At 41.4% G+C, this 10,936-nt stretch overlaps 1 long non-coding RNA gene and 1 other non-coding gene across 2 annotated transcripts in view; both read right to left on the bottom strand.

Annotated features, from left to right (window-relative positions):
* Positions 1-2,188: 2,188 nt before the first annotated feature.
* Positions 2,189-2,259, bottom strand: TRNAG-ACC (transfer RNA glycine (anticodon ACC)). The gene has a single exon. It is a non-coding gene; the product is annotated as a tRNA-Gly (tRNA).
* Positions 2,260-3,744: 1,485 nt separating this feature from the next.
* The window catches only part of LOC143662351 (uncharacterized), a 9,128-nt gene continuing 1,936 nt past the window's right edge, over positions 3,745-10,936 (bottom strand). Inside the window, exon 3 of the long non-coding RNA XR_013165302.1 lies at positions 3,745-3,850. This is a non-coding gene — a long non-coding RNA (uncharacterized LOC143662351). The remainder of the gene's footprint in view (positions 3,851-10,936) is intronic.

Genomic DNA, 10,936 nt, shown 5'->3' with positions numbered 1-10,936 from the left:
AATTTCTTTTATGGCTGACATACATTCCTATATAGCAAAGCAAAGGCTGGGTAGCTGGGTGGTACGCCAGAAGTACTGGCTCTCGTCCTAGCTATGTGGCCTTGAGGAGGTTACTTAAACTTTCTAAGATTCAGTTTCCTCAATTGTAAAATAGGGATTTTTGTTCCTATTTTATTTGTAAAATAGGAGTCATCTCATTGGATTGCTGTGAGAATTAAATGAGTTTTTGCTCTGTAGTATGTGATGTGGGATATAGTAAGTGCTCAACAAATGTTACCTAAAAAAAAAATAGAAGCAAATTCGCTTTGGGTTCCTTTCTGCGTTATGTACTATGCAGGCAGTCTCTAAGATCCCCCTTCCCACCTCCTGGCATGCACATGCTTGTGTGAGGTCCTCCCACCCAAGCGATAGTATGTCACTTGGACATTAGGCTACAGGAGTCTGCAGTTTCTGTCTCCGGCTTTCCGGCTTTCTGGGGAGACACTCAGGCTCTGACGGAGCTCGGCAAGGAACTGAGGGATCTGAGCCACGGCCAGGGAGGGGATGGAACTACCTACAACCACGTCACCGCGCTTGCAAATGGAGTCACCAGTCCCAGCTGCCTGCAGCCCCAGCTGGCAGCTCATCCACCACCTCCGATCCCCAGCTGAGCCACTCCTGGGTCCCTAGCCTGCAGAAACGCTGTGAGAAAAGAACTGGTGGTTCAGCTGCTACGTTTTGTGATGCATCCACAGATAATAATACGTGTACCAATAATTCATGTGTTAACACATCTATATCTACTATCGGGACCGTTATCTTGGTGATCAATTATTTCATCTATTCTAGGACACAGATTGGAGTGAATCTTCTGCAAGATGATAGGCCAGAGTATTCTTTTTTCTTTCTCAGGGGTGCCTAAAACAGTGGCGCATCTTACAAGTGACAGTGTCTTAGATTTGAGGAAATATTATAGTTTCCCTAATCACATCATAATTACCTGATCAATCTGGCTTGCATTATGAACCATCCTTCTTAAATTGTTGAGCTCTTCAGCTTTGGAATAAATGGATGAATATCTAAGACTCAAGATGGTGTAGGCGCATTTGTCAAGTAGAGGGATTTCAGCAATTATTGACCAACTGTGAAGCTGATTTGTCGCCTGCACTTGTCCTACCTCAAAGGTGTCTCTAATCTGCATCCCTCTCCCCACAGCCCACGCAGCTGTCAGCGTGTCAGAAGCAGTGCAAGGTAGGAGGGGAGGAAGGAGGAGGGAAAGGAATATAAATGAGGCGCTTTCAGAACGTCTCCACGGTAACAGGAGTGTGGATTTTCAACAGGGGAAACTTGCCTCTCTAGAGTTAGGCCTTTTCATGTTTATTTAAAATTAACACCGATCGTTAATGCTCTCATAATGGATTTACTAGATCAACCAGAGAATTGTGTCATTAATTGTGGGGCATAATATAACAGAACTATATGTAATTTGTACTTCTTCTCTGCAGATGCCTCTAGATGCCTTTCCTTCTGTTTTCTCTGCCCTCACCCTAACGCAGCACTTCAGCACAGTTTTCTGGCCACCCCCCATCCCACCCCCACATGATCTGGAACTGCAGTAGATGCTGGGGTCCCAGAACAGTGCTCCCCAACACTGCCTGTGCCCTGGTCCCTGGAACCTGTGCATGTGTCAGGCTCCCTGGGAAAGGGGAATGAGGGTTGTAGGCAGAATTAAAAGTTGCTCACCAGTGGACCTTAAAACAGGGAGAAGATCCAGGATTAAGCTGGCCCCCTGTTGTCATGCAAATCCTTACAAGTGGGAGAGGGAGGCAGAAGAGGTCAGGGTGGTGTCACATGGGAAGGACTCAGTCCTCTGCTGCAGGCTTTGAAGATGGAGGAAGGGGCCAAGAGCCATGAAATGTGCATGACTTCCAGATGCTGAAAAGGGCAAGGAAAAGGGTCTCCCTTACAACCCCGACAAGGAATGCAGCCCTGCTGCCATCTTGCTCTTAGTCCCATGAGGCTGACATAGGATTTCAAGCTACGGACCTGGAAGAGAACACATTTGTGCTGTTTCAAGCCACTACATTTTTTTTGTATGCTCTATGGCAGGGTCACATTTCATTCTTTTTTCATATGAGTATCCCGTTATTGCAGCACCATTTGTTGAAGTTTTTGTTTCTTTTGTTGGTTTGTTTGTTTGTTTGTGAAGTGCATGGGCTGGGAATCGAACCCAGGTCTCCCGCATGGTAGGAGAGAATTCTACCACTGAACTACCCTCGCACGCCCTCAAGCCACTACATTTGTAATAATTTGTTTCCACTTTAATCCTGGTTTTATTGGGGCTGGCCAACACCCTATTTCCTCTCCACCTGATCCAAAGCTTTAATACTGAATTGTTTCATTTGTTTTGAGTCTTGCTTTCCAGTTAGAGTTAACATTTCTTGAGGATGTATTTATTTTGTACCCCCTAACACAAGGGAACACAACGCCGACACACCTGTTGATTGGCTGGTCAAAAGAAAACCCACCACAAAACAGCAGGTAACTTTTCTGGTAGCGAAACTGTAACCTGTGTTTTGTAATTTGTATAGTGTGTGATGATTTTTTTGTTGTTGTTCTGTGCAAATATCCTACTGTTTCTGGTTCTAAGACTGAGGATAAAATGATCCCAAATATGTATCTCCCAATAACTGGATAGTTTATCTAAGTTGTATTTGTGTGAATAATGCTGGAACATGTATACATTAAAAGACAAAGGGCTCTTTTACTATCCCACACCTTTTGTTTTCTCTGTGAAAACTACCTTCCCTTTTTATCCTTTCTTTTTGCAAATTGTTGCTTATAATAAATTGCTTATACATTGTGTTAAATAAAGATCAAGAGTTTAACCTCATTTTGGTAGGGGTGAGTTTCTTCTCATTTAGCTCAGTAATTTCCAACTTGTTCACTTATATCACCTGTGTGGGGTTGAAAGGATTTACGTACCCTAGAAAAGCCATGTTTTAATCCTAATCAATCTTGTGGGAGCAAAGGTTTCTTCTAATCCCTATTCAGCACTATAGGTTGAAAACTTGATTAGGTCATCTCCACGGAGATGTGACTCAATCAGTGGTTGGTATTAAACTTGATTAGTTTAATCTCCACCCATTCTAAGTGGGTCTTGATTAGTCTACTGGAATCCTATAAAAGAAGAAGTATTTTGGAGAATGCCTCAGAAGGTTGTAGAACCACGAAGCAGAGAGTCGACCAGTCAGAGACTTTTGTAGATGAAGAAGGAAATGCCTACCAGGGAGCTTTTTGAAACAAGAATCCAGAAGAGAAAGCTAGTGACTTTGCCATGTGCACTTCCAGACGAGAGAGAGAGAAACGCGGAACGTCATTGGCCCTCTTGAACCAAGGTATCTTTCCCTAGATTGGACATTTCTATAAACTTGTTTTAATCGAGACATTTTATTGGCTTAGAACTGTAAACTAGTAACTTATTAAATTCCCCTTTTAAAAAGCCATTCCATTTCTGGTATATTGCATTCAGGCAGCTAGCAAACTAGAACATCACCTAAAGAAAATTTTGAAAAATTATGTACTCTTTCACCCATTTTAAGATATCTTCTAGCATTTTCTTTATAAGTTTAAATAGTTGCAAAGGATTTAATTGCCAGTGTAGTGTAAATATCAACACATTTAAATTGAGCTGTTACATCTGTCCTTTAAATGTATCCAGTGAAATATAAATGCCATAGTGATTTGATGCCTGGCTTCACAGACTTAAAACAAAACATGAACAAGCTCTTTTTCAATAACCAAAAATCTTACATTGTTTTCTTTTCATCTCGAAATCATATTTCCATTTATATGCTTCTGCATTGGATCTCTGTAATGAAAAGATGGATAAAAATTAAAATGAAAATTTTGGAAAGTTGCCTGTAACACCAAGTTTTGAATGTTGAATTATTTCCTTCTGGGTTACTCCAGAATGAGGATGATGCAAAGAGATTTCTATCCATAGGAAGAATATCTCTTTTGGGGGAGAAAGGGCTCTGTGCAGGAGACATTAAGACAGCCTGTTGTATGCATAGTCCTGAGCTGCACAAGATTTGGGGACAAGGTCAGACTGCTGGAGTGAGGTCACCAGGTCACCGAGTGAGAATTGTAAGCCCATATCAGGATAAGGTGGTAATCTTGTGTGTGTGTGAGAAATATCCAAACCCAGTTACTTGTGGCTCAGTTAGGTTAGATTTAAGAGACTGTCCTAAGCATTGGGGATTCAACAGTGAATAAGGAATCTGACCCACTCTGAAGGAACACGTTTTCCCTGTACTAGTGGTGGCGGCAGGAGTACATCCAGAAAGGTCATTAAATGGGAGAAACATGGAAAAGTGATGGGAGTAGCAAACAGAACAAGGGGCTAATATTAAAAAAAATAACTGGCTCATTCCAATACTGAAACTAGTAAATTTTTTCTTCTGCTTCACAGAACGGTGTTGAAACGTATTTTTTTCTCTTTTGAAATTCTGACTGGGTGCACACATGAAAAACATCTGTACTATGGCCTGACCTACAAACTAAATTATTTTAATGATTCTGGCATACCACAGGCATGGGTAATCATCAACCCAGCCCCAAAGACCAGGTTATTTGCCACAATCCAGTTTGGAGGCTCTTGCGTGCATAACCCACGATTTAAATGGAAAACCTGGGGAATAAATTGTGCTTGAAGACATAGGAACAAAGCACAAACACTTGAAAAGGTATCGGAGAGTGACAGTGCACCTGTTGGAGACTGAGTCATGTTCTCCGTAGCGACACGTTCGAGCGCTAAGCCCCGGTCCTGTGGTGTGAGCCCATCTGGACTGATGGTATTAGTTAAGGTGTGCCCAAACCAAATCAGGGTGGACCTTTTCACCCTTAGGGCTGGAGTCCTTATAAGCAAAGGAAACCAAACACAGCAGGAGAAGCCAGAGTCAGTGGAAGCCAGAGCAACAGATACAAGGGGAGCGGATGGCTGCCCTGTGGTGAAAGGAGCACTGCTGCAATTCTGCAGACTCCGGGAGATAACAAGCCCTGCCAACATCTTGAGTTGAACTTCCAGCCTCCAAACCATGATAATAAATTCGCTTTAAGCCAACCAGGGTTGCTATAGGTGACAACATCCGGGTAAACTAGAGACAGGACTTTAGTGACTATATGGTACATCCCCTCTGTATATTTATCTGCTGCTCTTTTTTTTTTGTATGCTGTAAGGTGGGGGTGGTGGTGTCACACTTCATTCTTTTTCCATATAACTATCCCGTTATTGCAGCACCATTTTTTGGGGTTTTGTTGTTGTTTTGGGGGGAAGTGTATGCATGTCCCTGTCTGCTGGGTGACATGATGACAACCACAGCTAATCCTTCCTGAGAACCGCCTAAGTCTGTTAGGCACTATTCAAACATTTTATATGTAGCAAAGGGCTTAAGCCTCACAACAGACTGTGAATTAGGTGCTGCTTTCAATTCTGTTTTATAGATGAAGAAACCACAAGGCTCTTAAGTAACCCATCCAAGGCTGTTTTAATTTGCTAAAGCTGCCAAAATGCAATAACACCAGGAATGGGTTTGGCTTTTTAACAATGGGGATTGATTAGTTTACAAGCTTACAGTTCTGAGGCTGTGAGAATGTCCAAATTCTAGCGATCCCAGACTCCTCTTCACATGGCAAGGCACATGGCACATCTGCTGGTCCTGTCCTCCCGGGTTTCTCTGCTTTCAGCTTCTGGCTCTCTGTCTGTGGCTTTTCTTCTGAGTGCGTCCCTCCCTCTCGGTTTCTGTGTGCCTTTCTCTGTCTTTCACTCTAATAAAGGACTCCGGTAAGGGACGACAACACACCTGAGGCATGCTTCAACTGAAATAACCTAATTGAAAGGTCCCCCCCCAACCCGCATGAGGTCCACACCCACAGGAATGGGTTAGTTTTAAGAATATGATTTTCTGGGGTTCATACAGCTTCAAACTATCCAAAGGCCACAGTTCCTAAGGGGTACAGTTGGCGTGAACCCAGGAAGTAGCTCCTGAGTCGAGGTGCCCATCACTACAGAAAGGTGTCCAGCCTCACGGAGAACACCTAGTTACCCCCAATTCCAAGTGATCAGCGACTACCCATTTGGGGCCATCTCAAGAACTCGATAAGCTCTAGGTGTGCTCTGAGCTGATGGTCTCATTGCACATGAGATTAACCATATCATTAAAATGCACCCAAACCCACATCAAAAACACATATTAATGTTTGTACCATAATCAAAAGAACTTTAAAAGCAATTTTGCTTTGGAAATGGTTTAGCCTTAAATAATACTTGGTTTCCATCTAACTGTGATTTTTCAGCAATCACTGGGAATACCCAGGAGTTTGAGCACAGTGAGAAAATTTTTTCAAATCAATGGTATTTCTGTGAACACTCAATTTTCCAAGAATAAAATTTGCTGCATTTTATAGAGCATGCATTAAATATTTCAATTTCAATTTTGGAGTTTTCCTGTTTGTATTTTGGAACATATATATTTTAAGCTTTTTTTTATTGCAAAATAAAACACAGGCACAGAAAAGAACCCAGAATAAACATATGGATGGATGAATTATTATAAGACAAACTCCACGAGACCAGCACTGAGGTCCAAAAACTACAGCTTTGCCAGCTGCTCCTGCAGCCCCTCTCATTTTCCCAATCCCCTCACCCTTCCCATAGAAGGAACCACTCTCCTGGTTTTTATAGTGATCACATCCTTTTGTTTTTGTATAGTTTTATTATCCAGTAGACAAATATAGTTTGGTCTTTCCCATTGGCCCCCTCTTTCCTTTCCTTACTGTGTATTCACTGAAGACCTACAGAGTTTGTCCTCTAGAATTCCCCAGTCTGGATTTGTCTGTTTGCGCATTCATGGTGCAGTTGAGCATATTCGCTTTGCCTCTGTATTTCAAGCAAATTGTCAGTTTGATCAGAGACTTGATTCTCTTTGGTAAGAATTCAGGAGGTGGTGTGTTCTCTCATCAGAAGGCACCTGTCCTAGCTTCCCAGGGCCACCATGACAAATACCACACAGGTTGGCTCAAGCAACAGGAATTTACTGGCTCACAGTTTTGGAGGCTGGAAGGCCAAAATCAAGGGGTCAGCAAAGCTGTGCTTTCTCCAAAGTTTATTGTGTACTGGTGCGCTGGTTTGGAATTGTTATATACCCTAGAAAAGCCATGCTTTCCTTTCTAATCCAATCTTGTGGGGGCAGACATATTTAGGGTGGAAACATGGACTGGATTAGTTCTGTGGAAATGTGGCATACCCAGCTATGGGTGTGGCCTTTTGATTAGATTGAGATGTGATTCCACCCATTCAAAGTGGGTCTTGATTGGTTTACTGAGGTTCTTTAAAAGAGGAAGCATTTTGGAGAAACTTCAGATGCAGACGCTTGGAGAACAGTGGCTTCAGAGCTGACGGAGATGCAGACATCTGGTGACGCTTTGAGTGCTGACAGAGAGATGTTTGGAGACGCAGAGCCCAGAAGCACAGCTATGCGCCTTTCCATGAGATGCTAAGCAAGCCAGAACCCAGAGCTGTGCCTTGGAGGAGTTAAGCGAAGGCCTTAATCCTTCACCTAAGAGTTAGAGATGCTTAGAGTGGAAACCACTGGCATCATAAGCTGGAAGCAACAGAACTGGGAACAAAGATCAGCAGATGCCAGTGCATGCCTTCCCACACGACAGATATTGGCCTTCCTTGAGTCAAGGTATCTTTATCTGGATGTCTTAGTTTGGACATTTCTATGACCTTAGAACTGTAAACTGGTAACTTAATAAATTCCCTTTATAACAGCTATTTCATTTCTTTCCTATGGCATTCCAGCAGCATTTAACAAACCAGAACAACTCGTGATGGCTTCTGGCAATCCTCTGTCCCCTGGTGGCCTCCCTCTCTCTGTTTCGTTTCACATACTGTGTCCAATTTCCTTTGCTCACAAGGACTATAGCCTCATTGGAGTAAGGCCCAACCTCCTTCAGTTTGACCTCACCTTAACTAATAACAGCATCTTCAAAGGTCCTATTACAAAAGGTTCCCCCCACAGGGGGTGTTAGGACTTGGGCACGTTTTTTGGGGGGGGGGCATGATTGAATTCCCAACAACAACTGATCCCTGATTTTTTTTTACATGGGCAGGCACCGGGAAACGAACCCGGGTCCTCAGGCATGGCAGGCAAGCAGTCTTACCTGCTGAGCCACCGTGGCCCGCCCGATCCCTGATTTTTAAAGACAGGATTTGTAACTGCTAAGTGCCCAAATCCATCTATTCCCTGGAGTTATAAATAGATATATTCTCATCCTATGAAGGCCTTTTTATTTGTTCAGTTGGAATAGTTGTATGAAGTATTCCATAATAAACTATTTAGTAACCCAGTGGTCCTATTCATATAGAAAAAGCAGGATACATTTTTTTATTCTTTCTTTTTATCTTCTAGTTTTGTTGATTGTACACTCACAGTGCAATATGACAATCAGGGATTTAAACACAATTGTTGGGTTCTAATTCATTGCAGTTATTATCTTTTTTGAGGTTCAAATTTCCTGATATTATGTAGCATTCTTGAAGGTATGTCAATAAGAAGGTTTAGGTAGAAATCAGCCTAGACAAGCCAATTCTAAAATTGGGAATGGGATGCACTATGCTTTTTTATTTCTGTGATTTTGAAAAACTATGTTATTTCATTAATTATATTCTTTACAATGCTTTATAAAAGCAATGATGAGGTGAATTTTTGCCTTTCATTTATGGGCATTAAGCAATGTCCATTCTAGCATAGCTGAAGAGAATGTGCATTTGGCTATTCTATTTTTTTTTTTTTACTCTATTTTGCTCCTTAGTTTTTATCTAAATGCTCTTGTGCATTTGTTTGAAATCTTAATAATGGCTCAGTTCCAGTATGCCAATCTCTCAAACAAAAATTTTGTTACTAGTGTTAACTAGCTATTTCTCTACCACTAATTGCTTTTTTTTGAAAATAGACGTTTTTCTTCCCTTAAAATACAAGTTTTATAAAAATCCTAGAAGAGGGGTAGATGCGTGTTTTAATGCTGGGAAACAGGATCTTTAGGCTTGAATTTACTTGAATGGGTTAAAAATTGCATTGTTACAGAGCTAGAAAAAATGTATGTCTGAAAAATAATACAAATATACTTAAAAGCATGTGAAGAAGAGACGGTTTGTTTGTGATGTTCCTTGTTAAAAAAAATATACGTACATATCTTTTGAAGTGTTGAAAGGAAAATAGTACTTTATATTCTTTATCACATCACTTTTTTAAGTGCTCAATATATTCCTGTTTGTTTTCCAATGTTCTGTTCTGTCGCCTTAAGAAGTGTTTCACTTCTGGTATTTATGTGACACCTGAGTCTCAGGGTCCGCGCTCTGAAGCTATGAAAGTCAGCAGTCCTCTACACAGGAACTGCTTAAAAAGTTGAAAAAGTGATAAGGCACTAAATAGAGATATGAATGAAGCTGATCTGGATAGGACTAAGGTATATCAGAAGACTGGGTAAAGGATGATATCACCCACATTTTAAAACTTCAACTTCTATGTGAGACTAAAGGGAGAGATCTTTATTTGGTGCAAACTTTATATCTTGGGTGGTGCATTTCCTAATTTAACTTGCATGGTCGGTTTAGTTAACACCATAAGCACATGGAATCTTGAATAGGGCATGAAATTTTGTTGGTTTGTACAAGCTAGTGTGATGCCCTGATAAATCCCAGGGTGATTCGGACAGTGAATAAAAGAAGTATTTGCAAAGTTCCCTAGGGGAAATGGGGAGAAAGGGGGAAACATTCAGCTTCCCCATCTGGAGAATTTCTGATATTCTCGCAAGCAGTGGGGGCAACCAAATCCATAGGCTGAGACCTCGATCTTGGGGTTTTCCCCTATGAAACTTACTCCTGTATAGGACAGGCTAAGCCTACTTAAAATTAGCCAAAGAGTCACCCCCAGAGAACCTCTTTCGTTGCTCAGATGTGGCCTCTCTTTCTAAGCCAAAAAGGCAAGTGAACTCACTGCCCTCTCTCTCTACGTTGGACATGATTCCAGGGGTGTAAACCTCACTGGCAATGTGGGACAGAAACCCAGGATGAGCCAGGACCCAGCATCAAGGGACTGAGAAAACCTTGACAAAAAGGGGGAAGAGAGAAATGAGAAAAAATAAAGTAGCAGTGGCTGAGAGATTTCAGAGTCGAGAGGTTAGCCTGGAGGTTATTCTTATGCATTATACAGACATCACCTTTTTAATTTAAGATACATTAGAGAGGCTAGAGGGAAGTCCTGAAACTGTAGAGCTGTGTCCCAGTAGCCTTATTTCTTGAAGAAGATTGTACGATGATATAGCTTTTATAATGTGACTTTTATAATGTGCGATTGTGAAAACCTTGTGTCTGATACTTTCAACTAGGGTTTGGACAGATGAGTAAAAAATATAGACAAAAAATAAACAAATGATAGGGGAACAAAGGTTAAATGGAAATACTAGTGGTCAATGAGAGGGAAGGGTAAGGGGCATGGCATGTATGAGTTTTTTTTTTTTTTTTACATGGGCAGGCACCAGGAATCGAACCTGGGTCCTTGGGCATGGCAGGCACGCACTCTTACCTGCTGAGCCACCGTGGCCCACCCAAGATTTTTCTTTTTTCTTTTTCTTGAGCGATGCAAATGTTCAAAAAGATGATCATGGTGATGAATACACAACTATGTGATGATAGTGTGAGTCACTGGTTGTACACCATGCCTGGAATATTTGTATGTTAAGAATGTTTGTATGTTTATATGTTGTTTTATCAATAAAAATACTAAAAAAAGAAGTGTCTCAAACATCTGAATGTATAAGTAAATGCCCTACATAGTGTGATGCTACATTATATATATAAAACTGCATGCATATATTTAAAAAAGAGGAA

This window comes from Tamandua tetradactyla, chromosome 18, assembly GCF_023851605.1.
Source record: "Tamandua tetradactyla isolate mTamTet1 chromosome 18, mTamTet1.pri, whole genome shotgun sequence".
Taxonomy (NCBI): domain Eukaryota; kingdom Metazoa; phylum Chordata; class Mammalia; order Pilosa; family Myrmecophagidae; genus Tamandua; species Tamandua tetradactyla.
This window is presented reverse-complemented; position numbering and strand designations above follow the sequence as displayed.